This window comes from Pelobates fuscus, chromosome 2, assembly GCF_036172605.1.
Source record: "Pelobates fuscus isolate aPelFus1 chromosome 2, aPelFus1.pri, whole genome shotgun sequence".
In the NCBI taxonomy this organism is placed as follows: Eukaryota; Metazoa; Chordata; class Amphibia; order Anura; family Pelobatidae; genus Pelobates; species Pelobates fuscus.
This window is the reverse complement of record NC_086318.1, coordinates 353,966,696-353,994,319: the sequence shown is the minus strand read 5'-3', so window position 1 is coordinate 353,994,319 and position 27,624 is coordinate 353,966,696. Positions and strand designations below refer to the sequence as shown.

Below are 27,624 nucleotides of genomic sequence, written 5' to 3'. Positions count from 1 at the left end.
GTAGCTCTTAAAAGCTGGCCCACTTGAACAGTTAACTTTGCGCAGTGGCAGTATCGTAGCCCATGAGGTCAATCCGAGGCGTGATTATTGCTAATTGAAAACTTTACCCAATACCCCGCCATGATGACTTGAAATACAGTCAGCATTGGCAATTTTTGACAGGCTCTAAGGAGACTGAAAGATTGGTTTAATAAAAGTTTATGGCGCCCCATGTCTAGGGCGTGTCTTACGTGACTCCCGTTTCTTCCTGAGCTCTGTTGCACCATTCCTTCCGCTGGCTTATTAACATTTCCCTTTTACCTTTCTCTCCCACTGAATTCACTTGTTTCCGGCAGCACACTATTCTCACTACATGCTACGAATTCCCATCCTTCGGCTCATTGGCCTAGCATTTGCCTTTATGCAAATTGCTCCTTCGCACCCTGAATCCAGCTCAATTATTCACACCTAACCACCTGAAGGCACTAAAATTACTGGTAGCTAAGGAAAACAACGATCAGCCACGAGGTTTGGTAATCTTTTGTAGCCTTCTATCATTTGGATTATTTATTTGCTTTTTTTTTTTTTTAACTTACTTTATTATTTCACCACAGCCTAAAGGAAAGGCTTCCCAGCGGGCGTGCCTTTGAATGTACCCGTCATGTCATACTTACCTGGCAGGGGAGCAATAGCCATGATCCCTAAGGTGGCTCTCCCAGAGTGAGGCTGGTTCATTGCACTCCGTACCAGTTGACCTCTGCGATTTCCTCAAATGTGGGAAACTCGACTGTATAATTTATGGTAGTGGGGGACTGCGTTCGCGCTTTCCCCTGTGTTTGCTTGTTTGACAAAAATAGAGAACTTCACCAATTCTGACGAAGGATAAATTCAGCCACGGCACCCGTCTTCTTTGGCTCTTACTTTCCACATCAAGCAGGCAGCGACAATCATTTCCTAGGCTTGATCATTTTTATTATCTATGTTTTCTGGAGACCAGTTTTAAGCCAGAATTTCACTTTTTATTTAAACTTTTCAGCTTTTTTTTCATCATTTTTTTATCCTGACTTCTTTTGATTTATTGTATGCTTCAATGCAATGGAAGAAATAAAGAATTGGAGACCTATATTACGTCTTCCAACAGAACGTAACGTTTGATTGAATTTCTGGGGAAAAAAGATTTTCTGTATCAAATCAGTGAATTGCCGCTTGAGACAATCAGACCAAACCTTAGGAATAGCTGGGTGGTCGCTAGCACTTACTAATGAACACCATGGAATTTTGAAAAAGCCACCACAAATGTTCTTTCAGCCCTGTTGAGTGTGGATGAAGAGAAGACAGGTGCTAGGCAAGGGTCATTCCTATCGATGGAGTCATGAAATGTGTGACTTTGGGGACGAACGTAGACCAGCGGATTGTGTACTCTGCCTAATGGCTGCTGTAGTAGAATCTTGGCAAAACTGTTTCCAAAGAGAGAAAAAAAATTGTACAAGGTTTGCTGCAAGATATGGTTGCCCTCACTCTCTGTTATAGGTTTGGAACCATTCCAAGATGCCATATAAGAAGACCGAGGAATTTGTTGGGGTTTAAGCTTCCCTGTAGGAGGAAGCGGGCCTAATTAGAATATTGCCTCCCATAATCCTTTGCAATGGCTTATGGTCATGAACTTTTTCTCACCGCTGTCTTAAAGTGTCCTTACGTGGTAGCTCTTAAAAGCTGGCCCACTTGAACAGCTAGCTTTGCGCAGTGGCAGTATCGTAGCCCATGAGGTCAATCCGAGGCATGATTATTGCTAATTGAAAACTTTACCCAATACCCCGCCATGATGACTTGAAATACAGTCAGCATTGGCAATTTTTGACAGGCTCTAAGGAGACTGAAAGATTGGTTTAATAAAAGTTTATGGCGCCCCATGTCTAGGGCGTGTCTTACGTGACTCCCGTTTCTTCCTGAGCTCTGTTGCACCATTCCTTCCGCTGGCTTCTTAGCATTTCCCTTTTACCTTTCTCTCCCACTGAATTCACTTGTTTCCGGCAGCACACTATTCTCACTACATGCTACGAATTCCCATCCTTCGGCTCATTGGCCTAGCATTTGCCTTTATGCAAATTGCTCCTTCGCACCCTGAATCCAGCTCAATTATTCACACCTAACCACCTGAAGGCACTAAAATTACTGGTAGCTAAGGAAAACAACGATCAGCCACGAGGTTTGGTAATCTTTTGTAGCCTTCTATCATTTGGATTATTTATTTGCTTTTTTTTTTTTTTAACTTGCTTTATTATTTCACCACAGCCTAAAGGAAAGGCTTCCCAGCGGGCGTGCCTTTGAATGTACCCGTCATGTCATACTTACCTGGCAGGGGAGCAATAGCCATGATCCCTAAGGTGGCTCTCCCAGAGTGAGGCTGGTTCATTGCACTCTGTACCAGTTGACCTCTGCGATTTCCTCAAATGTGGGAAACTCGACTGCATAATTTATGGTAGTGGGGGACTGCGTTCGCGCTTTCCCCTGTGTTTGCTTGTTTGACAAAAATAGAGAACTTCACCAATTCTGACGAAGGATAATTTCAGCCACGGCACCCGTCTTCTTTGGCTCTTACTTTCCGCATCAAGCAGGCAGCGACAATCATTTCCTAGGCTTGATCATTTTTATTATCTATGTTTTCTGGAGACCAGTTTTAAGCCAGAATTTCACTTTTTATTTTAACTTTTCAGCTTTTTTTTCATCATTTTTTTATCCTGACTTCTTTTGATTTATTGTATGCTTCAATGCAATGGAAGAAATAAAGAATTGGAGACCTATATTACGTCTTCCAACAGAACGTAACGTTTGATTGAATTTCTGGGAAAAAAAGATTTTCTGGATCAAGGCAGTGAATTGCCGCTTGAGACAATCAGACCAAACCTTAGGAATAGCTGGGTGGTCGCTAGCACTTACTAATGAACGTCATACTTACCTGGCAGGGGAGCAATAGCCATGATCCCTAAGGTGGCTCTCCCAGAGTGAGGCTGGTTCATTGCACTCTGTACCAGTTGACCTCTGCGATTTCCTCAAATGTGGGAAACTCGACTGCATAATTTATGGTAGTGGGGGACTGCGTTCGCGCTTTCCCCTGTGTTTGCTTGTTTGACAAAAATAGAGAACTTCACCAATTCTGACGAAGGATAATTTCAGCCACGGCACCCGTCTTCTTTGGCTCTTACTTTCCACATCAAGCAGGCAGCGACAATCATTTCCTAGGCTTGATCATTTTTATTATCTATGTTTTCTGGAGACCAGTTTTAAGCCAGAATTTCACTTTTTATTTTAACTTTTCAGCTTTTTTTTCATCATTTTTTTATCCTGACTTCTTTTGATTTATTGTATGCTTCAATGCAATGGAAGAAATAAAGAATTGGAGACCTATATTACGTCTTCCAACAGAACGTAACGTTTGATTGAATTTCTGGGAAAAAAAGATTTTCTGGATCAAGGCAGTGAATTGCCGCTTGAGACAATCAGACCAAACCTTAGGAATAGCTGGGTGGTCGCTAGCACTTACTAATGAACACCATGGAATTTTGAAAAAGCCACCACAAATGTTCTTTCAGCCCTGTTGAGTGTGGATGAAGAGAAGACAGGTGCTAGGCAAGGGTCATTCCTATCGATGGAGTCATGAAATGTGTGACTTTGGGGACGAACGTAGACCAGCGGATTGTGTACTCTGCCTAATGGCTGCTGTAGTAGAATCTTGGCAAAACTGTTTCCAAAGAGAGAAAAAAAATTGTACAAGGTTTGCTGCAAGATATGGCTGCCCTCACTCTCTGTTATAGGTTTGGAACCATTCCAAGATGCCATATAAGAAGACCGAGGAATTTGTTGGGGTTTAAGCTTCCCTGTAGGAGGAAGCGGGCCTAATTAGAATATTGCCTCCCACAATCCTTTGCAATGGCTTATGGTCATGAACTTTTTCTCACCGCTGTCTTAAAGTGTCCTTACGTGGTAGCTCTTAAAAGCTGGCCCACTTGAACAGTTAACTTTGCGCAGTGGCAGTATCGTAGCCCATGAGGTCAATCCGAGGCGTGATTATTGCTAATTGAAAACTTTACCCAATACCCCGCCATGATGACTTGAAATACAGTCAGCATTGGCAATTTTTGACAGGCTCTAAGGAGACTGAAAGATTGGTTTAAAAAAAGTTTATGGCGCCCCATGTCTAGGGCGTGTCTTACGTGACTCCCGTTTCTTCCTGAGCTCTGTTGCACCATTCCTTCCGCTGGCTTCCTTGCATTTCCCTTTTACCTTTCTCTCCCACTGAATCCACTTGTTTCCGGCAGCACACTATTCTCACTACATGCTACGAATTCCCATCCTTCGGCTCATTGGCCTAGCATTTGCCTTTATGCAAATTGCTCCTTCGCACCCTGAATCCAGCTCAATTATTCACACCTAACCACCTGAAGGCACTAAAATTACTGGTAGCTAAGGAAAACAACGATCAGCCACGAGGTTTGGTAATCTTTTGTAGCCTTCTATCATTTGGATTATTTATTTGCTTTTTTTTTTTTTTTAACTTGCTTTATTATTTCACCACAGCCTAAAGGAAAGGCTTCCCAGCGGGCGTGCCTTTGAATGTACCCATCATGTCATACTTACCTGGCAGGGGAGCAATAGCCATGATCCCTAAGGTGGCTCTCCCAGAGTGAGGCTGGTTCATTGCACTCCGTACCAGTTGACCTCTGCGATTTCCTCAAATGTGGGAAACTCGACTGCATAATTTATGGTAGTGGGGGACTGCGTTCGCGCTTTCCCCTGTGTTTGCTTGTTTGACAAAAATAGAGAACTTCACCAATTCTGACGAAGGATAATTTCAGCCACGGCACCCGTCTTCTTTGGCTCTTACTTTCCACATCAAGCAGGCAGCGACAATCATTTCCTAGGCTTGATCATTTTTATTATCTATGTTTTCTGGAGACCAGTTTTAAGCCAGAATTTCACTTTTTATTTTAACTTTTCAGCTTTTTTTTCATCATTTTTTTATCCTGACTTCTTTTGATTTATTGTATGCTTCAATGCAATGGAAGAAATAAAGAATTGGAGACCTATATTACGTCTTCCAACAGAACGTAACGTTTGATTGAATTTCTGGGAAAAAAAGATTTTCTGGATCAAGGCAGTGAATTGCCGCTTGAGACAATCAGACCAAACCTTAGGAATAGCTGGGTGGTCGCTAGCACTTACTAATGAACACCATGGAATTTTGAAAAAGCCACCACAAATGTTCTTTCAGCCCTGTTGAGTGTGGATGAAGAGAAGACAGGTGCTAGGCAAGGGTCATTCCTATCGATGGAGTCATGAAATGTGTGACTTTGGGGACGAACGTAGACCAGCGGATTGTGTACTCTGCCTAATGGCTGCTGTAGTAGAATCTTGGCAAAACTGTTTCCAAAGAGAGAAAAAAAATTGTACAAGGTTTGCTGCAAGATATGGTTGCCCTCACTCTCTGTTATAGGTTTGGAACCATTCCAAGATGCCATATAAGAAGACCGAGGAATTTGTTGGGGTTTAAGCTTCCCTGTAGGAGGAAGCGGGCCTAATTAGAATATTGCCTCCCATAATCCTTTGCAATGGCTTATGGTCATGAACTTTTTCTCACCGCTGTCTTAAAGTGTCCTTACGTGGTAGCTCTTAAAAGCTGGCCCACTTGAACAGCTAGCTTTGCGCAGTGGCAGTATCGTAGCCCATGAGGTCAATCCGAGGCGTGATTATTGCTAATTGAAAACTTTACCCAATACCCTGCCATGATGACTTGAAATACAGTCAGCATTGGCAATTTTTGACAGGCTCTAAGGAGACTGAAAGATTGGTTTAATAAAAGTTTATGGCGCCCCATGTCTAGGGCGTGTCTTACGTGACTCCCGTTTCTTCCTGAGCTCTGTTGCACTATTCCTTCCGCTGGCTTCTTAGCATTTCCCTTTTACCTTTCTCTCCCACTGAATTCACTTGTTTCCGGCAGCACACTATTCTCACTACATGCTACGAATTCCCATCCTTCGGCTCATTGGCCTAGCATTTGCCTTTATGCAAATTGCTCCTTCGCACCCTGAATCCAGCTCAATTATTCACACCTAACCACCTGAAGGCACTAAAATTACTGGTAGCTAAGGAAAACAACGATCAGCCACGAGGTTTGGTAATCTTTTGTAGCCTTCTATCATTTGGATTATTTATTTGCTCTTCTTTTTTTTTTTTTTTTAAACTTGCTTTATTATTTCACCACAGCCTAAAGGAAAGGCTTCCCAGCGGGCGTGCCTTTGAATGTACCCGTCATGTCATACTTACCTGGCAGGGGAGCAATAGCCATGATCCCTAAGGTGGCTCTCCCAGAGTGAGGCTGGTTCATTGCACTCTGTACCAGTTGACCTCTGCGATTTCCTCAAATGTGGGAAACTCGACTGCATAATTTATGGTAGTGGGGGACTGTGTTCGCGCTTTCCCCTGTGTTTGCTTGTTTGACAAAAATAGAGAACTTCACCAATTCTGACGAAGGATAATTTCAGCCACGGCACCCGTCTTCTTTGGCTCTTACTTTCCACATCAAGCAGGCAGCGACAATCATTTCCTAGGCTTGATCATTTTTATTATCTATGTTTTCTGGAGACCAGTTTTAAGCCAGAATTTCACTTTTTATTTTAACTTTTCAGCTTTTTTTTCATCATTTTTTTATCCTGACTTCTTTTGATTTATTGTATGCTTCAATGCAATGGAAGAAATAAAGAATTGGAGACCTATATTACGTCTTCCAACAGAACGTAACGTTTGATTGAATTTCTGGGAAAAAAAGATTTTCTGGATCAAGGCAGTGAATTGCCGCTTGAGACAATCAGACCAAACCTTAGGAATAGCTGGGTGGTCGCTAGCACTTACTAATGAACACCATGGAATTTTGAAAAAGCCACCACAAATGTTCTTTCAGCCCTGTTGAGTGTGGATGAAGAGAAGACAGGTGCTAGGCAAGGGTCATTCCTATCGATGGAGTCATGAAATGTGTGACTTTGGGGACGAACGTAGACCAGCGGATTGTGTACTCTGCCTAATGGCTGCTGTAGTAGAATCTTGGCAAAACCGTTTCCAAAGAGAGAAAAAAAAATTGTACAAGGTTTGCTGCAAGATATGGTTGCCCTCACTCTCTGTTATAGGTTTGGAACCATTCCAAGATGCCATATAAGAAGACCGAGGAATTTGTTGGGGTTTAAGCTTCCCTGTAGGAGGAAGCGGGCCTAATTAGAATATTGCCTCCCACAATCCTTTGCAATGGCTTATGGTCATGAACTTTTTCTCACCGCTGTCTTAAAGTGTCCTTACGTGGTAGCTCTTAAAAGCTGGCCCACTTGAACAGTTAACTTTGCGCAGTGGCAGTATCGTAGCCCATGAGGTCAATCCGAGGCGTGATTATTGCTAATTGAAAACTTTACCCAATACCCCGCCATGATGACTTGAAATACAGTCAGCATTGGCAATTTTTGACAGGCTCTAAGGAGACTGAAAGATTGGTTTAATAAAAGTTTATGGCGCCCCATGTCTAGGGCGTGTCTTACGTGACTCCCGTTTCTTCCTGAGCTCTGTTGCACCATTCCTTCCGCTGGCTTATTAACATTTCCCTTTTACCTTTCTCTCCCACTGAATTCACTTGTTTCCGGCAGCACACTATTCTCACTACATGCTACGAATTCCCATCCTTCGGCTCATTGGCCTAGCATTTGCCTTTATGCAAATTGCTCCTTCGCACCCTGAATCCAGCTCAATTATTCACACCTAACCACCTGAAGGCACTAAAATTACTGGTAGCTAAGGAAAACAACGATCAGCCACGAGGTTTGGTAATCTTTTGTAGCCTTCTATCATTTGGATTATTTATTTGCTTTTTTTTTTTTTTAACTTACTTTATTATTTCACCACAGCCTAAAGGAAAGGCTTCCCAGCGGGCGTGCCTTTGAATGTACCCGTCATGTCATACTTACCTGGCAGGGGAGCAATAGCCATGATCCCTAAGGTGGCTCTCCCAGAGTGAGGCTGGTTCATTGCACTCCGTACCAGTTGACCTCTGCGATTTCCTCAAATGTGGGAAACTCGACTGTATAATTTATGGTAGTGGGGGACTGCGTTCGCGCTTTCCCCTGTGTTTGCTTGTTTGACAAAAATAGAGAACTTCACCAATTCTGACGAAGGATAAATTCAGCCACGGCACCCGTCTTCTTTGGCTCTTACTTTCCACATCAAGCAGGCAGCGACAATCATTTCCTAGGCTTGATCATTTTTATTATCTATGTTTTCTGGAGACCAGTTTTAAGCCAGAATTTCACTTTTTATTTAAACTTTTCAGCTTTTTTTTCATCATTTTTTTATCCTGACTTCTTTTGATTTATTGTATGCTTCAATGCAATGGAAGAAATAAAGAATTGGAGACCTATATTACGTCTTCCAACAGAACGTAACGTTTGATTGAATTTCTGGGGAAAAAAGATTTTCTGTATCAAATCAGTGAATTGCCGCTTGAGACAATCAGACCAAACCTTAGGAATAGCTGGGTGGTCGCTAGCACTTACTAATGAACACCATGGAATTTTGAAAAAGCCACCACAAATGTTCTTTCAGCCCTGTTGAGTGTGGATGAAGAGAAGACAGGTGCTAGGCAAGGGTCATTCCTATCGATGGAGTCATGAAATGTGTGACTTTGGGGACGAACGTAGACCAGCGGATTGTGTACTCTGCCTAATGGCTGCTGTAGTAGAATCTTGGCAAAACTGTTTCCAAAGAGAGAAAAAAAATTGTACAAGGTTTGCTGCAAGATATGGTTGCCCTCACTCTCTGTTATAGGTTTGGAACCATTCCAAGATGCCATATAAGAAGACCGAGGAATTTGTTGGGGTTTAAGCTTCCCTGTAGGAGGAAGCGGGCCTAATTAGAATATTGCCTCCCATAATCCTTTGCAATGGCTTATGGTCATGAACTTTTTCTCACCGCTGTCTTAAAGTGTCCTTACGTGGTAGCTCTTAAAAGCTGGCCCACTTGAACAGCTAGCTTTGCGCAGTGGCAGTATCGTAGCCCATGAGGTCAATCCGAGGCATGATTATTGCTAATTGAAAACTTTACCCAATACCCCGCCATGATGACTTGAAATACAGTCAGCATTGGCAATTTTTGACAGGCTCTAAGGAGACTGAAAGATTGGTTTAATAAAAGTTTATGGCGCCCCATGTCTAGGGCGTGTCTTACGTGACTCCCGTTTCTTCCTGAGCTCTGTTGCACCATTCCTTCCGCTGGCTTCTTAGCATTTCCCTTTTACCTTTCTCTCCCACTGAATTCACTTGTTTCCGGCAGCACACTATTCTCACTACATGCTACGAATTCCCATCCTTCGGCTCATTGGCCTAGCATTTGCCTTTATGCAAATTGCTCCTTCGCACCCTGAATCCAGCTCAATTATTCACACCTAACCACCTGAAGGCACTAAAATTACTGGTAGCTAAGGAAAACAACGATCAGCCACGAGGTTTGGTAATCTTTTGTAGCCTTCTATCATTTGGATTATTTATTTGCTTTTTTTTTTTTTTTACTTGCTTTATTATTTCACCACAGCCTAAAGGAAAGGCTTCCCAGCGGGCGTGCCTTTGAATGTACCCGTCATGTCATACTTACCTGGCAGGGGAGCAATAGCCATGATCCCTAAGGTGGCTCTCCCAGAGTGAGGCTGGTTCATTGCACTCTGTACCAGTTGACCTCTGCGATTTCCTCAAATGTGGGAAACTCGACTGCATAATTTATGGTAGTGGGGGACTGCGTTCGCGCTTTCCCCTGTGTTTGCTTGTTTGACAAAAATAGAGAACTTCACCAATTCTGACGAAGGATAATTTCAGCCACGGCACCCGTCTTCTTTGGCTCTTACTTTCCGCATCAAGCAGGCAGCGACAATCATTTCCTAGGCTTGATCATTTTTATTATCTATGTTTTCTGGAGACCAGTTTTAAGCCAGAATTTCACTTTTTATTTTAACTTTTCAGCTTTTTTTTCATCATTTTTTTATCCTGACTTCTTTTGATTTATTGTATGCTTCAATGCAATGGAAGAAATAAAGAATTGGAGACCTATATTACGTCTTCCAACAGAACGTAACGTTTGATTGAATTTCTGGGAAAAAAAGATTTTCTGGATCAAGGCAGTGAATTGCCGCTTGAGACAATCAGACCAAACCTTAGGAATAGCTGGGTGGTCGCTAGCACTTACTAATGAACGTCATACTTACCTGGCAGGGGAGCAATAGCCATGATCCCTAAGGTGGCTCTCCCAGAGTGAGGCTGGTTCATTGCACTCTGTACCAGTTGACCTCTGCGATTTCCTCAAATGTGGGAAACTCGACTGCATAATTTATGGTAGTGGGGGACTGCGTTCGCGCTTTCCCCTGTGTTTGCTTGTTTGACAAAAATAGAGAACTTCACCAATTCTGACGAAGGATAATTTCAGCCACGGCACCCGTCTTCTTTGGCTCTTACTTTCCACATCAAGCAGGCAGCGACAATCATTTCCTAGGCTTGATCATTTTTATTATCTATGTTTTCTGGAGACCAGTTTTAAGCCAGAATTTCACTTTTTATTTTAACTTTTCAGCTTTTTTTTCATCATTTTTTTATCCTGACTTCTTTTGATTTATTGTATGCTTCAATGCAATGGAAGAAATAAAGAATTGGAGACCTATATTACGTCTTCCAACAGAACGTAACGTTTGATTGAATTTCTGGGAAAAAAAGATTTTCTGGATCAAGGCAGTGAATTGCCGCTTGAGACAATCAGACCAAACCTTAGGAATAGCTGGGTGGTCGCTAGCACTTACTAATGAACACCATGGAATTTTGAAAAAGCCACCACAAATGTTCTTTCAGCCCTGTTGAGTGTGGATGAAGAGAAGACAGGTGCTAGGCAAGGGTCATTCCTATCGATGGAGTCATGAAATGTGTGACTTTGGGGACGAACGTAGACCAGCGGATTGTGTACTCTGCCTAATGGCTGCTGTAGTAGAATCTTGGCAAAACTGTTTCCAAAGAGAGAAAAAAAATTGTACAAGGTTTGCTGCAAGATATGGCTGCCCTCACTCTCTGTTATAGGTTTGGAACCATTCCAAGATGCCATATAAGAAGACCGAGGAATTTGTTGGGGTTTAAGCTTCCCTGTAGGAGGAAGCGGGCCTAATTAGAATATTGCCTCCCACAATCCTTTGCAATGGCTTATGGTCATGAACTTTTTCTCACCGCTGTCTTAAAGTGTCCTTACGTGGTAGCTCTTAAAAGCTGGCCCACTTGAACAGTTAACTTTGCGCAGTGGCAGTATCGTAGCCCATGAGGTCAATCCGAGGCGTGATTATTGCTAATTGAAAACTTTACCCAATACCCCGCCATGATGACTTGAAATACAGTCAGCATTGGCAATTTTTGACAGGCTCTAAGGAGACTGAAAGATTGGTTTAAAAAAAGTTTATGGCGCCCCATGTCTAGGGCGTGTCTTACGTGACTCCCGTTTCTTCCTGAGCTCTGTTGCACCATTCCTTCCGCTGGCTTCCTTGCATTTCCCTTTTACCTTTCTCTCCCACTGAATCCACTTGTTTCCGGCAGCACACTATTCTCACTACATGCTACGAATTCCCATCCTTCGGCTCATTGGCCTAGCATTTGCCTTTATGCAAATTGCTCCTTCGCACCCTGAATCCAGCTCAATTATTCACACCTAACCACCTGAAGGCACTAAAATTACTGGTAGCTAAGGAAAACAACGATCAGCCACGAGGTTTGGTAATCTTTTGTAGCCTTCTATCATTTGGATTATTTATTTGCTTTTTTTTTTTTTTTAACTTGCTTTATTATTTCACCACAGCCTAAAGGAAAGGCTTCCCAGCGGGCGTGCCTTTGAATGTACCCATCATGTCATACTTACCTGGCAGGGGAGCAATAGCCATGATCCCTAAGGTGGCTCTCCCAGAGTGAGGCTGGTTCATTGCACTCCGTACCAGTTGACCTCTGCGATTTCCTCAAATGTGGGAAACTCGACTGCATAATTTATGGTAGTGGGGGACTGCGTTCGCGCTTTCCCCTGTGTTTGCTTGTTTGACAAAAATAGAGAACTTCACCAATTCTGACGAAGGATAATTTCAGCCACGGCACCCGTCTTCTTTGGCTCTTACTTTCCACATCAAGCAGGCAGCGACAATCATTTCCTAGGCTTGATCATTTTTATTATCTATGTTTTCTGGAGACCAGTTTTAAGCCAGAATTTCACTTTTTATTTTAACTTTTCAGCTTTTTTTTCATCATTTTTTTATCCTGACTTCTTTTGATTTATTGTATGCTTCAATGCAATGGAAGAAATAAAGAATTGGAGACCTATATTACGTCTTCCAACAGAACGTAACGTTTGATTGAATTTCTGGGAAAAAAAGATTTTCTGGATCAAGGCAGTGAATTGCCGCTTGAGACAATCAGACCAAACCTTAGGAATAGCTGGGTGGTCGCTAGCACTTACTAATGAACACCATGGAATTTTGAAAAAGCCACCACAAATGTTCTTTCAGCCCTGTTGAGTGTGGATGAAGAGAAGACAGGTGCTAGGCAAGGGTCATTCCTATCGATGGAGTCATGAAATGTGTGACTTTGGGGACGAACGTAGACCAGCGGATTGTGTACTCTGCCTAATGGCTGCTGTAGTAGAATCTTGGCAAAACTGTTTCCAAAGAGAGAAAAAAAATTGTACAAGGTTTGCTGCAAGATATGGTTGCCCTCACTCTCTGTTATAGGTTTGGAACCATTCCAAGATGCCATATAAGAAGACCGAGGAATTTGTTGGGGTTTAAGCTTCCCTGTAGGAGGAAGCGGGCCTAATTAGAATATTGCCTCCCATAATCCTTTGCAATGGCTTATGGTCATGAACTTTTTCTCACCGCTGTCTTAAAGTGTCCTTACGTGGTAGCTCTTAAAAGCTGGCCCACTTGAACAGCTAGCTTTGCGCAGTGGCAGTATCGTAGCCCATGAGGTCAATCCGAGGCGTGATTATTGCTAATTGAAAACTTTACCCAATACCCTGCCATGATGACTTGAAATACAGTCAGCATTGGCAATTTTTGACAGGCTCTAAGGAGACTGAAAGATTGGTTTAATAAAAGTTTATGGCGCCCCATGTCTAGGGCGTGTCTTACGTGACTCCCGTTTCTTCCTGAGCTCTGTTGCACTATTCCTTCCGCTGGCTTCTTAGCATTTCCCTTTTACCTTTCTCTCCCACTGAATTCACTTGTTTCCGGCAGCACACTATTCTCACTACATGCTACGAATTCCCATCCTTCGGCTCATTGGCCTAGCATTTGCCTTTATGCAAATTGCTCCTTCGCACCCTGAATCCAGCTCAATTATTCACACCTAACCACCTGAAGGCACTAAAATTACTGGTAGCTAAGGAAAACAACGATCAGCCACGAGGTTTGGTAATCTTTTGTAGCCTTCTATCATTTGGATTATTTATTTGCTCTTCTTTTTTTTTTTTTTTTTAACTTGCTTTATTATTTCACCACAGCCTAAAGGAAAGGCTTCCCAGCGGGCGTGCCTTTGAATGTACCCGTCATGTCATACTTACCTGGCAGGGGAGCAATAGCCATGATCCCTAAGGTGGCTCTCCCAGAGTGAGGCTGGTTCATTGCACTCCGTACCAGTTGACCTCTGCGATTTCCTCAAATGTGGGAAACTCGACTGCATAATTTATGGTAGTGGGGGACTGCGTTCGCGCTTTCCCCTGTGTTTGCTTGTTTGACAAAAATAGAGAACTTCACCAATTCTGATGAAGGATAATTTCAGCCACGGCACCCGTCTTCTTTGGCTCTTACTTTCCACATCAAGCAGGCAGCGACAATCATTTCCTAGGCTTGATCATTTTTATTATCTATGTTTTCTGGAGACCAGTTTTAAGCCAGAATTTCACTTTTTATTTTAACTTTTCAGCTTTTTTTTCATCATTTTTTTATCCTGACTTCTTTTGATTTATTGTATGCTTCAATGCAATGGAAGAAATAAAGAATTGGAGACCTATATTACGTCTTCCAACAGAACGTAACGTTTGATTGAATTTCTGGGAAAAAAAGATTTTCTGGATCAAGGCAGTGAATTGCCGCTTGAGACAATCAGACCAAACCTTAGGAATAGCTGGGTGGTCGCTAGCACTTACTAATGAACACCATGGAATTTTGAAAAAGCCACCACAAATGTTCTTTCAGCCCTGTTGAGTGTGGATGAAGAGAAGACAGGTGCTAGGCAAGGGTCATTCCTATCGATGGAGTCATGAAATGTGTGACTTTGGGGACGAACGTAGACCAGCGGATTGTGTACTCTGCCTAATGGCTGCTGTAGTAGAATCTTGGCAAAACCGTTTCCAAAGAGAGAAAAAAAATTGTACAAGGTTTGCTGCAAGATATGGTTGCCCTCACTCTCTGTTATAGGTTTGGAACCATTCCAAGATGCCATATAAGAAGACCGAGGAATTTGTTGGGGTTTAAGCTTCCCTGTAGGAGGAAGCGGGCCTAATTAGAATATTGCCTCCCACAATCCTTTGCAATGGCTTATGGTCATGAACTTTTTCTCACCGCTGTCTTAAAGTGTCCTTACGTGGTAGCTCTTAAACGCTGGCCCACTTGAACAGTTAACTTTGCGCAGTGGCAGTATCGTAGCCCATGAGGTCAATCCGAGGCGTGATTATTGCTAATTGAAAACTTTACCCAATACCCCGCCATGATGACTTGAAATACAGTCAGCATTGGCAATTTTTGACAGGCTCTAAGGAGACTGAAAGATTGGTTTAAAAAAAGTTTATGGCGCCCCATGTCTAGGGCGTGTCTTACGTGACTCCCGTTTCTTCCTGAGCTCTGTTGCACCATTCCTTCCGCTGGCTTCTTAGCATTTCCCTTTTACCTTTCTCTCCCACTGAATCCACTTGTTTCCGGCAGCACACTATTCTCACTACATGCTACGAATTCCCATCCTTCGGCTCATTGGCCTAGCATTTGCCTTTATGCAAATTGCTCCTTCGCACCCTGAATCCAGCTCAATTATTCACACCTAACCACCTGAAGGCACTAAAATTACTGGTAGCTAAGGAAAACAACGATCAGCCACGAGGTTTGGTAATCTTTTGTAGCCTTCTATCATTTGGATTATTTATTTGCTCTTCTTTTTTTTTTTTTTAACTTGCTTTATTATTTCACCACAGCCTAAAGGAAAGGCTTCCCAGCGGGCGTGCCTTTGAATGTACCCGTCATGTCATACTTACCTGGCAGGGGAGCAATAGCCATGATCCCTAAGGTGGCTCTCCCAGAGTGAGGCTGGTTCATTGCACTCTGTACCAGTTGACCTCTGCGATTTCCTCAAATGTGGGAAACTCGACTGCATAATTTATGGTAGTGGGGGACTGCGTTCGCGCTTTTCCCTGTGTTTGCTTGTTTGACAAAAATAGAGAACTTCACCAATTCTGACGAAGGATAATTTCAGCCACGGCACCCGTCTTCTTTGGCTCTTACTTTCCACATCAAGCAGGCAGCGACAATCATTTCCTAGGCTTGATCATTTTTTATTATCTATGTTTTCTGGAGACCAGTTTTAAGCCAGAATTTCACTTTTTATTTTAACTTTTCAGCTTTTTTTTCATCATTTTTTTATCCTGACTTCTTTTGATTTATTGTATGCTTCAATGCAATGGAAGAAATAAAGAATTGGAGACCTATATTACGTCTTCCAACAGAACGTAACGTTTGATTGAATTTCTGGGAAAAAAAGATTTTCTGGATCAAGGCAGTGAATTGCCGCTTGAGACAATCAGACCAAACCTTAGGAATAGCTGGGTGGTCGCTAGCACTTACTAATGAACACCATGGAATTTTGAAAAAGCCACCACAAATGTTCTTTCAGCCCTGTTGAGTGTGGATGAAGAGAAGACAGGTGCTAGGCAAGGGTCATTCCTATCGATGGAGTCATGAAATGTGTGACTTTGGGGACGAACGTAGACCAGCGGATTGTGTACTCTGCCTAATGGCTGCTGTAGTAGAATCTTGGCAAAACTGTTTCCAAAGAGAGAAAAAAAATTGTACAAGGTTTGCTGCAAGATATGGTTGCCCTCACTCTCTGTTATAGGTTTGGAACCATTCCAAGATGCCATATAAGAAGACCGAGGAATTTGTTGGGGTTTAAGCTTCCCTGTAGGAGGAAGCGGGCCTAATTAGAATATTGCCTCCCACAATCCTTTGCAATGGCTTATGGTCATGAACTTTTTCTCACCGCTGTCTTAAAGTGTCCTTACGTGGTAGCTCTTAAAAGCTGGCCCACTTGAACAGTTAACTTTGCGCAGTGGCAGTATCGTAGCCCATGAGGTCAATCCGAGGCGTGATTATTGCTAATTGAAAACTTTACCCAATACCCCGCCATGATGACTTGAAATACAGTCAGCATTGGCAATTTTTGACAGGCTCTAAGGAGACTGAAAGATTGGTTTAAAAAAAGTTTATGGCGCCCCATGTCTAGGGCGTGTCTTACGTGACTCCCGTTTCTTCCTGAGCTCTGTTGCACCATTCCTTCCGCTGGCTTCCTTGCATTTCCCTTTTACCTTTCTCTCCCACTGAATCCACTTGTTTCCGGCAGCACACTATTCTCACTACATGCTACGAATTCCCATCCTTCGGCTCATTGGCCTAGCATTTGCCTTTATGCAAATTGCTCCTTCGCACCCTGAATCCAGCTCAATTATTCACACCTAACCACCTGAAGGCACTAAAATTACTGGTAGCTAAGGAAAACAACGATCAGCCACGAGGTTTGGTAATCTTTTGTAGCCTTCTATCATTTGGATTATTTATTTGCTCTTCTTTTTTTTTTTTTTTTAAACTTGCTTTATTATTTCACCACAGCCTAAAGGAAAGGCTTCCCAGCGGGCGTGCCTTTGAATGTACCCATCATGTCATACTTACCTGGCAGGGGAGCAATAGCCATGATCCCTAAGGTGGCTCTCCCAGAGTGAGGCTGGTTCATTGCACTCCGTACCAATTGACCTCTGCGATTTCCTCAAATGTGGGAAACCTCGACTGCATAATTTATGGTAGTGGGGGACTGCGTTCGCGCTTTCCCATGTGTTTGCTTGTTTGACAAAAATAGAGAACTTCACCAATTCTGACGAAGGATAATTTCAGCCACGGCACCCGTCTTCTTTGGCTCTTACTTTCCACATCAAGCAGGCAGCGACAATCATTTCCTAGGCTTGATCATTTTTATTATCTATGTTTTCTGGAGACCAGTTTTAAGCCAGAATTTCACTTTTTATTTTAACTTTTCAGCTTTTTTTTCATCATTTTTTTATCCTGACTTCTTTTGATTTATTGTATGCTTCAATGCAATGGAAGAAATAAAGAATTGGAGACCTATATTACGTCTTCCAACAGAACGTAACGTTTGATTGAATTTCTGGGAAAAAAAGATTTTCTGGATCAAGGCAGTGAATTGCCGCTTGAGACAATCAGACCAAACCTTAGGAATAGCTGGGTGGTCGCTAGCACTTACTAATGAACACCATGGAATTTTGAAAAAGCCACCACAAATGTTCTTTCAGCCCTGTTGAGTGTGGATGAAGAGAAGACAGGTGCTAGGCAAGGGTCATTCCTATCGATGGAGTCATGAAATGTGTGACTTTGGGGACGAACGTAGACCAGCGGATTGTGTACTCTGCCTAATGGCTGCTGTAGTAGAATCTTGGCAAAACCGTTTCCAAAGAGAGAAAAAAAATTGTACAAGGTTTGCTGCAAGATATGGTTGCCCTCACTCTCTGTTATAGGTTTGGAACCATTCCAAGATGCCATATAAGAAGACCGAGGAATTTGTTGGGGTTTAAGCTTCCCTGTAGGAGGAAGCGGGCCTAATTAGAATATTGCCTCCCATAATCCTTTGCAATGGCTTATGGTCATGAACTTTTTCTCACCGCTGTCTTAAAGTGTCCTTACGTGGTAGCTCTTAAAAGCTGGCCCACTTGAACAGCTAGCTTTGCGCAGTGGCAGTATTGTAGCCCATGAGGTCAATCCGAGGCGTGATTATTGTTAATTGAAAACTTTACCCAATACCCTGCCATGATGACTTGAAATACAGTCAGCATTGGCAATTTTTGACAGGCTCTAAGGAGACTGAAAGATTGGTTTAATAAAAGTTTATGGCGCCCCATGTCTAGGGCGTGTCTTACGTGACTCCCGTTTCTTCCTGAGCTCTGTTGCACCATTCCTTCCGCTGGCTTCTTAGCATTTCCCTTTTACCTTTCTCTCCCACTGAATTCACTTGTTTCCGGCAGCACACTATTCTCACTACATGCTACGAATTCCCATCCTTCGGCTCATTGGCCTAGCATTTGCCTTTATGCAAATTGCTCCTTCGCACCCTGAATCCAGCTCAATTATTCACACCTAACCACCTGAAGGCACTAAAATTACTGGTAGCTAAGGAAAACAACGATCAGCCACGAGGTTTGGTAATCTTTTGTAGCCTTCTATCATTTGGATTATTTATTTGCTTTTTTTTTTTTTTAACTTACTTTATTATTTCACCACAGCCTAAAGGAAAGGCTTCCCAGCGGGCGTGCCTTTGAATGTACCCGTCATGTCATACTTACCTGGCAGGGGAGCAATAGCCATGATCCCTAAGGTGGCTCTCCCAGAGTGAGGCTGGTTCATTGCACTCCGTACCAGTTGACCTCTGCGATTTCCTCAAATGTGGGAAACTCGAATGCATAATTTATGGTAGTGGGGGACTGCGTTCGCGCTTTCCCCTGTGTTTGCTTGTTTGACAAAAATAGAGAACTTCACCAATTCTGACGAAGGATAATTTCAGCCACGGCACCCGTCTTCTTTGGCTCTTACTTTCCGCATCAAGCAGGCAGCGACAATCATTTCCTAGGCTTGATCATTTTTATTATCTATGTTTTCTGGAGACCAGTTTTAAGCCAGAATTTCACTTTTTATTTTAACTTTTCAGCTTTTTTTTCATCATTTTTTTATCCTGACTTTTTTTGATTTATTGTATGCTTCAATGCAATGGAAGAAATAAAGAATTGGAGACCTATATTACGTCTTCCAACAGAACGTAACGTTTGATTGAATTTCTGGGAAAAAAAAAAAATTCTGGATCAAGGCAGTGAATTGCCGCTTGAGACAATCAGACCAAACCTTAGGAATAGCTGGGTGGTCGCTAGCACTTACTAATGAACACCATGGAATTTTGAAAAAGCCACCACAAATGTTCTTTCAGCCCTGTTGAGTGTGGATGAAGAAAGGACAGGTGCTAGGCAAGGGTCATTCCTATCGATGGAGTCATGAAATGTGTGACTTTGGGGACGAACGTAGACCAGCGGATTGTGTACTCTGCCTAATGGCTGCTGTAGTAGAATCTTGGCAAAACCGTTTCCAAAGAGAGAAAAAAAATTGTACAAGGTTTGCTGCAAGATATGGTTGCCCTCACTCTCTGTTATAGGTTTGGAACCATTCCAAGATGCCATATAAGAAGACCGAGGAATTTGTTGGGGTTTAAGCTTCCCTGTAGGAGGAAGCGGGCCTAATTAGAATATTGCCTCCCACAATCCTTTGCAATGGCTTATGGTCATGAACTTTTTCTCACCGCTGTCTTAAAGTGTCCTTACGTGGTAGCTCTTAAAAGCTGGCCCACTTGAACAGTTATCTTTGCGCAGTGGCAGTATCGTAGCCCATGAGGTCAATCCGAGGCGTGATTATTGCTAATTGAAAACTTTACCCAATACCCCGCCATGATGACTTGAAATACAGTCAGCATTGGCAATTTTTGACAGGCTCTAAGGGGACTGAAAGATTGGTTTAAAAAAAGTTTATGGCGCCCCATGTCTAGGGCGTGTCTTACGTGACTCCCGTTTCTTCCTGAGCTCTGTTGCACCATTCCTTCCGCTGGCTTCCTTGCATTTCCCTTTTACCTTTCTCTCCCACTGAATCCACTTGTTTCCGGCAGCACACTATTCTCACTACATGCTACGAATTCCCATCCTTCGGCTCATTGGCCTAGCATTTGCCTTTATGCAAATTGCTCCTTCGCACCCTGAATCCAGCTCAATTATTCACACCTAACCACCTGAAGGCACTAAAATTACTGGTAGCTAAGGAAAACAACGATCAGCCACGAGGTTTGGTAATCTTTTGTAGCCTTCTATCATTTGGATTATTTATTTGCTCTTCTTTTTTTTTTTTTTTTTAACTTGCTTTATTATTTCACCACAGCCTAAAGGAAAGGCTTCCCAGCGGGCGTGCCTTTGAATGTACCCGTCATGTCATACTTACCTGGCAGGGAAGCAATAGCCATGATCCCTAAGGTGGCTCTCCCAGAGTGAGGCTGGTTCATTGCACTCCGTACCAGTTGACCTCTGTGATTTCCTCAAATGTGGGAGACTCGACTGCATAATTTATGGTAGTGGGGGACTGCGTTCGCGCTTTCCCCTGTGTTTGCTTGTTTGACAAAAATAGAGAACTTCACCAATTCTGATGAAGGATAATTTCAGCCACGGCACCCGTCTTCTTTGGCTCTTACTTTCCACATCAAGCAGGCAGCGACAATCATTTCCTAGGCTTGATCATTTTTCTTATCTATGTTTTCTGGAGACCAGTTTTAAGCCAGAATTTCACTTTTTATTTTAACTTTTCAGCTTTTTTTTCATCATTTTTTTATCCTGACTTCTTTTGATTTATTGTATGCTTCAATGCAATGGAAGAAATAAAGAATTGGAGACCTATATTACGTCTTCCAACAGAACGTAACGTTTGATTGAATTTCTGGGAAAAAAAGATTTTCTGGATCAAGGCAGTGAATTGCCGCTTGAGACAATCAGACCAAACCTTAGGAATAGCTGGGTGGTCGCTAGCACTTACTAATGAACACCATGGAATTTTGAAAAAGCCACCACAAATGTTCTTTCAGCCCTGTTGAGTGTGGATGAAGAGAAGACAGGTGCTAGGCAAGGGTCATTCCTATCGATGGAGTCATGAAATGTGTGACTTTGGGGACGAACGTAGACCAGCGGATTGTGTACTCTGCCTAATGGCTGCTGTAGTAGAATCTTGGCAAAACTGTTTCCAAAGAGAGAAAAAAAATTGTACAAGGTTTGCTGCAAGATATGGTTGCCCTCACTCTCTGTTATAGGTTTGGAACCATTCCAAGATGCCATATAAGAAGACCGAGGAATTTGTTGGGGTTTAAGCTTCCCTGTAGGAGGAAGCGGGCCTAATTAGAATATTGCCTCCCATAATCCTTTGCAATGGCTTATGGTCATGAACTTTTTCTCACCGCTGTCTTAAAGTGTCCTTACGTGGTAGCTCTTAAAAGCTGGCCCACTTGAACAGCTAGCTTTGCGCAGTGGCAGTATTGTAGCCCATGAGGTCAATCCGAGGCGTGATTATTGCTAATTGAAAACTTTACCCAATACCCTGCCATGATGACTTGAAATACAGTCAGCATTGGCAATTTTTGACAGGCTCTAAGGAGACTGAAAGATTGGTTTAATAAAAGTTTATGGCGCCCCATGTCTAGGGCGTGTCTTACGTGACTCCCGTTTCTTCCTGAGCTCTGTTGCACCATTCCTTCCGCTGGCTTCTTAGCATTTCCCTTTTACCTTTCTCTCCCACTGAATTCACTTGTTTCCGGCAGCACACTATTCTCACTACATGCTACGAATTCCCATCCTTCGGCTCATTGGCCTAGCATTTGCCTTTATGCAAATTGCTCCTTCGCACCCTGAATCCAGCTCAATTATTCACACCTAACCACCTGAAGGCACTAAAATTACTGGTAGCTAAGGAAAACAATGATCAGCCACGAGGTTTGGTAATCTTTTGTAGCCTTCTATCATTTGGATTATTTATTTGCTTTTTTTTTTTTTTTAACTTACTTTATTATTTCACCACAGCCTAAAGGAAAGGCTTCCCAGCGGGCGTGCCTTTGAATGTACCCGTCATGTCATACTTACCTGGCAGGGGAGCAATAGCCATGATCCCTAAGGTGGCTCTCCCAGAGTGAGGCTGGTTCATTGCACTCTGTACCAGTTGACCTCTGCGATTTCCTCAAATGTGGGAAACTCGACTGCATAATTTATGGTAGTGGGGGACTGCGTTCGCGCTTTCCCCTGTGTTTGCTTGTTTGACAAAAATAGAGAACTTCACCAATTCTGACGAAGGATAATTTCAGCCACGGCACCCGTCTTCTTTGGCTCTTACTTTCCACATCAAGCAGGCAGCGACAATCATTTCCTAGGCTTGATCATTTTTATTATCTATGTTTTCTGGAGACCAGTTTTAAGCCAGAATTTCACTTTTTATTTTAACTTTTCAGCTTTTTTTTCATCATTTTTTTATCCTGACTTCTTTTGATTTATTGTATGCTTCAATGCAATGGAAGAAATAAAGAATTGGAGACCTATATTACGTCTTCCAACAGAACGTAACGTTTGATTGAATTTCTGGGAAAAAAAGATTTTCTGGATCAAGGCAGTGAATTGCCGCTTGAGACAATCAGACCAAACCTTAGGAATAGCTGGGTGGTCGCTAGCACTTACTAATGAACACCATGGAATTTTGAAAAAGCCACCACAAATGTTCTTTCAGCCCTGTTGAGTGTGGATGAAGAGAAGACAGGTGCTAGGCAAGGGTCATTCCTATCGATGGAGTCATGAAATGTGTGACTTTGGGGACGAACGTAGACCAGCGGATTGTGTACTCTGCCTAATGGCTGCTGTAGTAGAATCTTGGCAAAACTGTTTCCAAAGAGAGAAAAAAAATTGTACAAGGTTTGCTGCAAGATATGGTTGCCCTCACTCTCTGTTATAGGTTTGGAACCATTCCAAGATGCCATATAAGAAGACCGAGGAATTTGTTGGGGTTTAAGCTTCCCTGTAGGAGGAAGCGGGCCTAATTAGAATATTGCCTCCCACAATCCTTTGCAATGGCTTATGGTCATGAACTTTTTCTCACCGCTGTCTTAAAGTGTCCTTACGTGGTAGCTCTTAAAAGCTGGCCCACTTGAACAGTTAACTTTGCGCAGTGGCAGTATCGTAGCCCATGAGGTCAATCCGAGGCGTGATTATTGCTAATTGAAAACTTTACCCAATACCCCGCCATGATGACTTGAAATACAGTCAGCATTGGCAATTTTTGACAGGCTCTAAGGAGACTGAAAGATTGGTTTAAAAAAAGTTTATGGCGCCCCATGTCTAGGGCGTGTCTTACATGACTCCCGTTTCTTCCTGAGCTCTGTTGCACCATTCCTTCCGCTGGCTTCCTTGCATTTCCCTTTTACCTTTCTCTCCCACTGAATCCACTTGTTTCCGGCAGCACACTATTCTCACTACATGCTACGAATTCCCATCCTTCGGCTCATTGGCCTAGCATTTGCCTTTATGGAAATTGCTCCTTCGCACCCTGAATCCAGCTCAATTATTCACACCTAACCACCTGAAGGCACTAAAATTACTGGTAGCTAAGGAAAACAACGATCAGCCACGAGGTTTGGTAATCTTTTGTAGCCTTCTATCATTTGGATTATTTATTTGCTCTTCTTTTTTTTTTTTTTTTAAACTTGCTTTATTATTTCACCACAGCCTAAAGGAAAGGCTTCCCAGCGGGCGTGCCTTTGAATGTACCCATCATGTCATACTTACCTGGCAGGGGAGCAATAGCCATGATTCCTAAGGTGGCTCTCCCAGAGTGAGGCTGGTTCATTGCACTCCGTACCAATTGACCTCTGCGATTTCCTCCAATGTGGGAAACCTCGACTGCATAATTTATGGTAGTGGGGCACTGCGTTCGCGCTTTCCCCTGTGTTTGCTTGTTTGACAAAAATAGAGAACTTCACCAATTCTGACGAAGGATAATTTCAGCCACGGCACCCGTCTTCTTTGGCTCTTACTTTCCACATCAAGCAGGCAGCGACAATCATTTCCTAGGCTTGATCATTTTTATTATCTATGTTTTCTGGAGACCAGTTTTAAGCCAGAATTTCACTTTTTATTTTAACTTTTCAGCTTTTTTTTCATCATTTTTTTATCCTGACTTCTTTTGATTTATTGTATGCTTCAATGCAATGGAAGAAATAAAGAATTGGAGACCTATATTACGTCTTCCAACAGAACGTAACGTTTGATTGAATTTCTGGGAAAAAAAAAAAATTCTGGATCAAGGCAGTGAATTGCCGCTTGAGACAATCAGACCAAACCTTAGGAATAGCTGGGTGGTCGCTAGCACTTACTAATGAACACCATGGAATTTTGAAAAAGCCACCACAAATGTTCTTTCAGCCCTGTTGAGTGTGGATGAAGAAAGGACAGGTGCTAGGCAAGGGTCATTCCTATCGATGGAGTCATGAAATGTGTGACTTTGGGGACGAACGTAGACCAGCGGATTGTGTACTCTGCCTAATGGCTGCTGTAGTAGAATCTTGGCAAAACCGTTTCCAAAGAGAGAAAAAAAATTGTACAAGGTTTGCTGCAAGATATGGTTGCCCTCACTCTCTGTTATAGGTTTGGAACCATTCCAAGATGCCATATAAGAAGACCGAGGAATTTGTTGGGGTTTAAGCTTCCCTGTAGGAGGAAGCGGGCCTAATTAGAATATTGCCTCCCACAATCCTTTGCAATGGCTTATGGTCATGAACTTTTTCTCACCGCTGTCTTAAAGTGTCCTTACGTGGTAGCTCTTAAAAGCTGGCCCACTTGAACAGTTATCTTTGCGCAGTGGCAGTATCGTAGCCCATGAGGTCAATCCGAGGCGTGATTATTGCTAATTGAAAACTTTACCCAATACCCCGCCATGATGACTTGAAATACAGTCAGCATTGGCAATTTTTGACAGGCTCTAAGGGGACTGAAAGATTGGTTTAAAAAAAGTTTATGGCGCCCCATGTCTAGGGCGTGTCTTACGTGACTCCCGTTTCTTCCTGAGCTCTGTTGCACCATTCCTTCCGCTGGCTTCCTTGCATTTCCCTTTTACCTTTCTCTCCCACTGAATCCACTTGTTTCCGGCAGCACACTATTCTCACTACATGCTACGAATTCCCATCCTTCGGCTCATTGGCCTAGCATTTGCCTTTATGCAAATTGCTCCTTCGCACCCTGAATCCAGCTCAATTATTCACACCTAACCACCTGAAGGCACTAAAATTACTGGTAGCTAAGGAAAACAAGGATCAGCCACGAGGTTTGGTAATCTTTTGTAGCCTTCTATCATTTGGATTATTTATTTGCTCTTCTTTTTTTTTTTTTTTTTAACTTGCTTTATTATTTCACCACAGCCTAAAGGAAAGGCTTCCCAGCGGGCGTGCCTTTGAATGTACCCGTCATGTCATACTTACCTGGCAGGGGAGCAATAGCCATGATCCCTAAGGTGGCTCTCCTAGAGTGAGGCTGGTTCATTGCACTCCGTACCAGTTGACCTCTGCGATTTCCTCAAATGTGGGAAACTCGACTGCATAATTTATGGTAGTGGGGGACTGCGTTCGCGCTTTCCCCTGTGTTTGCTTGTTTGACAAAAATAGAGAACTTCACCAATTCTGATGAAGGATAATTTCAGCCACGGCACCCGTCTTCTTTGGCTCTTACTTTCCACATCAAGCAGGCAGCGACAATCATTTCCTAGGCTTGATCATTTTTCTTATCTATGTTTTCTGGAGACCAGTTTTAAGCCAGAATTTCACTTTTTATTTTAACTTTTCAGCTTTTTTTTCATCATTTTTTTATCCTGACTTCTTTTGATTTATTGTATGCTTCAATGCAATGGAAGAAATAAAGAATTGGAGACCTATATTACGTCTTCCAACAGAACGTAACGTTTGATTGAATTTCTGGGAAAAAAAGATTTTCTGGATCAAGGCAGTGAATTGCCGCTTGAGACAATCAGACCAAACCTTAGGAATAGCTGGGTGGTCGCTAGCACTTACTAATGAACACCATGGAATTTTGAAAAAGCCACCACAAATGTTCTTTCAGCCCTGTTGAGTGTGGATGAAGAGAAGACAGGTGCTAGGCAAGGGTCATTCCTATCGATGGAGTCATGAAATGTGTGACTTTGGGGACGAACGTAGACCAGCGGATTGTGTACTCTGCCTAATGGCTGCTGTAGTAGAATCTTGGCAAAACTGTTTCCAAAGAGAGAAAAAAAATTGTACAAGGTTTGCTGCAAGATATGGTTGCCCTCACTCTCTGTTATAGGTTTGGAACCATTCCAAGATGCCATATAAGAAGACCGAGGAATTTGTTGGGGTTTAAGCTTCCCTGTAGGAGGAAGCGGGCCTAATTAGAATATTGCCTCCCACAATCCTTTGCAATGGCTTATGGTCATGAACTTTTTCTCACCGCTGTCTTAAAGTGTCCTTACGTGGTAGCTCTTAAAAGCTGGCCCACTTGAACAGTTAACTTTGCGCAGTGGCAGTATCGTAGCCCATGAGGTCAATCCGAGGCGTGATTATTGCTAATTGAAAACTTTACCCAATACCCCGCCATGATGACTTGAAATACAGTCAGCATTGGCAATTTTTGACAGGCTCTAAGGAGACTGAAAGATTGGTTTAAAAAAAGTTTATGGCGCCCCATGTCTAGGGCGTGTCTTACGTGACTCCCGTTTCTTCCTGAGCTCTGTTGCACCATTCCTTCCGCTGGCTTCCTTGCATTTCCCTTTTACCTTTCTCTCCCACTGAATCCACTTGTTTCCGGCAGCACACTATTCTCACTACATGCTACGAATTCCCATCCTTCGGCTCATTGGCCTAGCATTTGCCTTTATGCAAATTGCTCCTTCGCACCCTGAATCCAGCTCAATTATTCACACCTAACCACCTGAAGGCACTAAAATTACTGGTAGCTAAGGAAAACAACGATCAGCCACGAGGTTTGGTAATCTTTTGTAGCCTTCTATCATTTGGATTATTTATTTGCTCTTCTTTTTTTTTTTTTTAAACTTGCTTTATTATTTCACCACAGCCTAAAGGAAAGGCTTCCCAGCGGGCGTGCCTTTGAATGTACCCGTCATGTCATACTTACCTGGCAGGGGAGCAATAGCCATGATCCCTAAGGTGGCTCTCCCAGAGTGAGGCTGGTTCATTGCACTCTGTACCAGTTGACCTCTGCGATTTCCTCAAATGTGGGAAACTCGACTGCATAATTTATGGTAGTGGGGGACTGCGTTCGCGCTTTCCCCTGTGTTTGCTTGTTTGACAAAAATAGAGAACTTCACCAATTCTGACGAAGGATAATTTCAGCCACGGCACCCGTCTTCTTTGGCTCTTACTTTCCACATCAAGCAGGCAGCGACAATCATTTCCTAGGCTTGATCATTTTTATTATCTATGTTTTCTGGAGACCAGTTTTAAGCCAGAATTTCACTTTTTATTTTAACTTTTCAGCTTTTTTTTCATCATTTTTTTATCCTGACTTCTTTTGATTTATTGTATGCTTCAATGCAATGGAAGAAATAAAGAATTGGAGACCTATATTACGTCTTCCAACAGAACGTAACGTTTGATTGAATTTCTGGGAAAAAAAGATTTTCTGGATCAAGGCAGTGAA

The 27,624-nt window shown here is 42.7% G+C and overlaps 34 non-coding genes across 34 annotated transcripts; all 34 read left to right on the top strand.

Moving 5' to 3' along the window:
• Window positions 1-33: 33 nt before the first annotated feature.
• On the top strand, window positions 34-174 carry LOC134592848 (U4 spliceosomal RNA). The gene has a single exon (XR_010089415.1). It is a non-coding gene; the product is annotated as a U4 spliceosomal RNA (small nuclear RNA).
• Window positions 175-645: 471 nt separating this feature from the next.
• Window positions 646-812, top strand: LOC134590459 (U1 spliceosomal RNA). The gene has a single exon (XR_010087379.1). It is a non-coding gene; the product is annotated as a U1 spliceosomal RNA (small nuclear RNA).
• An 899-nt stretch (window positions 813-1,711) lies between these two features.
• Window positions 1,712-1,852, top strand: LOC134591977 (U4 spliceosomal RNA). The gene has a single exon (XR_010088669.1). It is a non-coding gene; the product is annotated as a U4 spliceosomal RNA (small nuclear RNA).
• Window positions 1,853-2,323: 471 nt separating this feature from the next.
• On the top strand, window positions 2,324-2,490 carry LOC134590222 (U1 spliceosomal RNA). The gene has a single exon (XR_010087177.1). It is a non-coding gene; the product is annotated as a U1 spliceosomal RNA (small nuclear RNA).
• A 437-nt stretch (window positions 2,491-2,927) lies between these two features.
• Window positions 2,928-3,094, top strand: LOC134590220 (U1 spliceosomal RNA). The gene has a single exon (XR_010087176.1). It is a non-coding gene; the product is annotated as a U1 spliceosomal RNA (small nuclear RNA).
• Window positions 3,095-3,993: 899 nt separating this feature from the next.
• LOC134592847 (U4 spliceosomal RNA) lies at window positions 3,994-4,134 on the top strand. The gene has a single exon (XR_010089414.1). It is a non-coding gene; the product is annotated as a U4 spliceosomal RNA (small nuclear RNA).
• A 472-nt stretch (window positions 4,135-4,606) lies between these two features.
• Window positions 4,607-4,773, top strand: LOC134589915 (U1 spliceosomal RNA). Its single transcript, XR_010086918.1, has one exon. It is a non-coding gene; the product is annotated as a U1 spliceosomal RNA (small nuclear RNA).
• Window positions 4,774-5,672: 899 nt separating this feature from the next.
• LOC134593264 (U4 spliceosomal RNA) lies at window positions 5,673-5,813 on the top strand. Its single transcript, XR_010089771.1, has one exon. It is a non-coding gene; the product is annotated as a U4 spliceosomal RNA (small nuclear RNA).
• Window positions 5,814-6,292: 479 nt separating this feature from the next.
• LOC134590547 (U1 spliceosomal RNA) lies at window positions 6,293-6,459 on the top strand. The gene has a single exon (XR_010087454.1). It is a non-coding gene; the product is annotated as a U1 spliceosomal RNA (small nuclear RNA).
• A 900-nt stretch (window positions 6,460-7,359) lies between these two features.
• On the top strand, window positions 7,360-7,500 carry LOC134592845 (U4 spliceosomal RNA). Its single transcript, XR_010089413.1, has one exon. It is a non-coding gene; the product is annotated as a U4 spliceosomal RNA (small nuclear RNA).
• A 471-nt stretch (window positions 7,501-7,971) lies between these two features.
• Window positions 7,972-8,138, top strand: LOC134590456 (U1 spliceosomal RNA). Its single transcript, XR_010087378.1, has one exon. It is a non-coding gene; the product is annotated as a U1 spliceosomal RNA (small nuclear RNA).
• Window positions 8,139-9,037: 899 nt separating this feature from the next.
• On the top strand, window positions 9,038-9,178 carry LOC134591976 (U4 spliceosomal RNA). The gene has a single exon (XR_010088668.1). It is a non-coding gene; the product is annotated as a U4 spliceosomal RNA (small nuclear RNA).
• Window positions 9,179-9,649: 471 nt separating this feature from the next.
• LOC134590219 (U1 spliceosomal RNA) lies at window positions 9,650-9,816 on the top strand. Its single transcript, XR_010087175.1, has one exon. It is a non-coding gene; the product is annotated as a U1 spliceosomal RNA (small nuclear RNA).
• A 437-nt stretch (window positions 9,817-10,253) lies between these two features.
• On the top strand, window positions 10,254-10,420 carry LOC134590218 (U1 spliceosomal RNA). The gene has a single exon (XR_010087174.1). It is a non-coding gene; the product is annotated as a U1 spliceosomal RNA (small nuclear RNA).
• Window positions 10,421-11,319: 899 nt separating this feature from the next.
• Window positions 11,320-11,460, top strand: LOC134592844 (U4 spliceosomal RNA). The gene has a single exon (XR_010089412.1). It is a non-coding gene; the product is annotated as a U4 spliceosomal RNA (small nuclear RNA).
• A 472-nt stretch (window positions 11,461-11,932) lies between these two features.
• LOC134589914 (U1 spliceosomal RNA) lies at window positions 11,933-12,099 on the top strand. Its single transcript, XR_010086917.1, has one exon. It is a non-coding gene; the product is annotated as a U1 spliceosomal RNA (small nuclear RNA).
• An 899-nt stretch (window positions 12,100-12,998) lies between these two features.
• LOC134593263 (U4 spliceosomal RNA) lies at window positions 12,999-13,139 on the top strand. Its single transcript, XR_010089770.1, has one exon. It is a non-coding gene; the product is annotated as a U4 spliceosomal RNA (small nuclear RNA).
• Window positions 13,140-13,618: 479 nt separating this feature from the next.
• Window positions 13,619-13,785, top strand: LOC134589912 (U1 spliceosomal RNA). The gene has a single exon (XR_010086916.1). It is a non-coding gene; the product is annotated as a U1 spliceosomal RNA (small nuclear RNA).
• Window positions 13,786-14,684: 899 nt separating this feature from the next.
• Window positions 14,685-14,825, top strand: LOC134592843 (U4 spliceosomal RNA). Its single transcript, XR_010089411.1, has one exon. It is a non-coding gene; the product is annotated as a U4 spliceosomal RNA (small nuclear RNA).
• A 476-nt stretch (window positions 14,826-15,301) lies between these two features.
• Window positions 15,302-15,468, top strand: LOC134590678 (U1 spliceosomal RNA). The gene has a single exon (XR_010087565.1). It is a non-coding gene; the product is annotated as a U1 spliceosomal RNA (small nuclear RNA).
• A 900-nt stretch (window positions 15,469-16,368) lies between these two features.
• On the top strand, window positions 16,369-16,509 carry LOC134592842 (U4 spliceosomal RNA). The gene has a single exon (XR_010089410.1). It is a non-coding gene; the product is annotated as a U4 spliceosomal RNA (small nuclear RNA).
• A 479-nt stretch (window positions 16,510-16,988) lies between these two features.
• LOC134591432 (U1 spliceosomal RNA) lies at window positions 16,989-17,156 on the top strand. The gene has a single exon (XR_010088212.1). It is a non-coding gene; the product is annotated as a U1 spliceosomal RNA (small nuclear RNA).
• Window positions 17,157-18,055: 899 nt separating this feature from the next.
• LOC134593846 (U4 spliceosomal RNA) lies at window positions 18,056-18,196 on the top strand. The gene has a single exon (XR_010090269.1). It is a non-coding gene; the product is annotated as a U4 spliceosomal RNA (small nuclear RNA).
• Window positions 18,197-18,667: 471 nt separating this feature from the next.
• Window positions 18,668-18,834, top strand: LOC134591072 (U1 spliceosomal RNA). The gene has a single exon (XR_010087904.1). It is a non-coding gene; the product is annotated as a U1 spliceosomal RNA (small nuclear RNA).
• A 900-nt stretch (window positions 18,835-19,734) lies between these two features.
• LOC134593064 (U4 spliceosomal RNA) lies at window positions 19,735-19,875 on the top strand. The gene has a single exon (XR_010089601.1). It is a non-coding gene; the product is annotated as a U4 spliceosomal RNA (small nuclear RNA).
• Window positions 19,876-20,354: 479 nt separating this feature from the next.
• Window positions 20,355-20,521, top strand: LOC134591362 (U1 spliceosomal RNA). The gene has a single exon (XR_010088152.1). It is a non-coding gene; the product is annotated as a U1 spliceosomal RNA (small nuclear RNA).
• Window positions 20,522-21,420: 899 nt separating this feature from the next.
• LOC134593670 (U4 spliceosomal RNA) lies at window positions 21,421-21,561 on the top strand. The gene has a single exon (XR_010090119.1). It is a non-coding gene; the product is annotated as a U4 spliceosomal RNA (small nuclear RNA).
• A 472-nt stretch (window positions 21,562-22,033) lies between these two features.
• LOC134590217 (U1 spliceosomal RNA) lies at window positions 22,034-22,200 on the top strand. Its single transcript, XR_010087173.1, has one exon. It is a non-coding gene; the product is annotated as a U1 spliceosomal RNA (small nuclear RNA).
• An 899-nt stretch (window positions 22,201-23,099) lies between these two features.
• LOC134592840 (U4 spliceosomal RNA) lies at window positions 23,100-23,240 on the top strand. Its single transcript, XR_010089409.1, has one exon. It is a non-coding gene; the product is annotated as a U4 spliceosomal RNA (small nuclear RNA).
• A 479-nt stretch (window positions 23,241-23,719) lies between these two features.
• LOC134591529 (U1 spliceosomal RNA) lies at window positions 23,720-23,887 on the top strand. The gene has a single exon (XR_010088296.1). It is a non-coding gene; the product is annotated as a U1 spliceosomal RNA (small nuclear RNA).
• A 900-nt stretch (window positions 23,888-24,787) lies between these two features.
• LOC134593063 (U4 spliceosomal RNA) lies at window positions 24,788-24,928 on the top strand. The gene has a single exon (XR_010089600.1). It is a non-coding gene; the product is annotated as a U4 spliceosomal RNA (small nuclear RNA).
• A 479-nt stretch (window positions 24,929-25,407) lies between these two features.
• On the top strand, window positions 25,408-25,574 carry LOC134590265 (U1 spliceosomal RNA). Its single transcript, XR_010087215.1, has one exon. It is a non-coding gene; the product is annotated as a U1 spliceosomal RNA (small nuclear RNA).
• An 899-nt stretch (window positions 25,575-26,473) lies between these two features.
• LOC134592839 (U4 spliceosomal RNA) lies at window positions 26,474-26,614 on the top strand. The gene has a single exon (XR_010089408.1). It is a non-coding gene; the product is annotated as a U4 spliceosomal RNA (small nuclear RNA).
• A 477-nt stretch (window positions 26,615-27,091) lies between these two features.
• On the top strand, window positions 27,092-27,258 carry LOC134590216 (U1 spliceosomal RNA). Its single transcript, XR_010087172.1, has one exon. It is a non-coding gene; the product is annotated as a U1 spliceosomal RNA (small nuclear RNA).
• The last annotated feature ends 366 nt before the right edge of the window (window positions 27,259-27,624 follow it).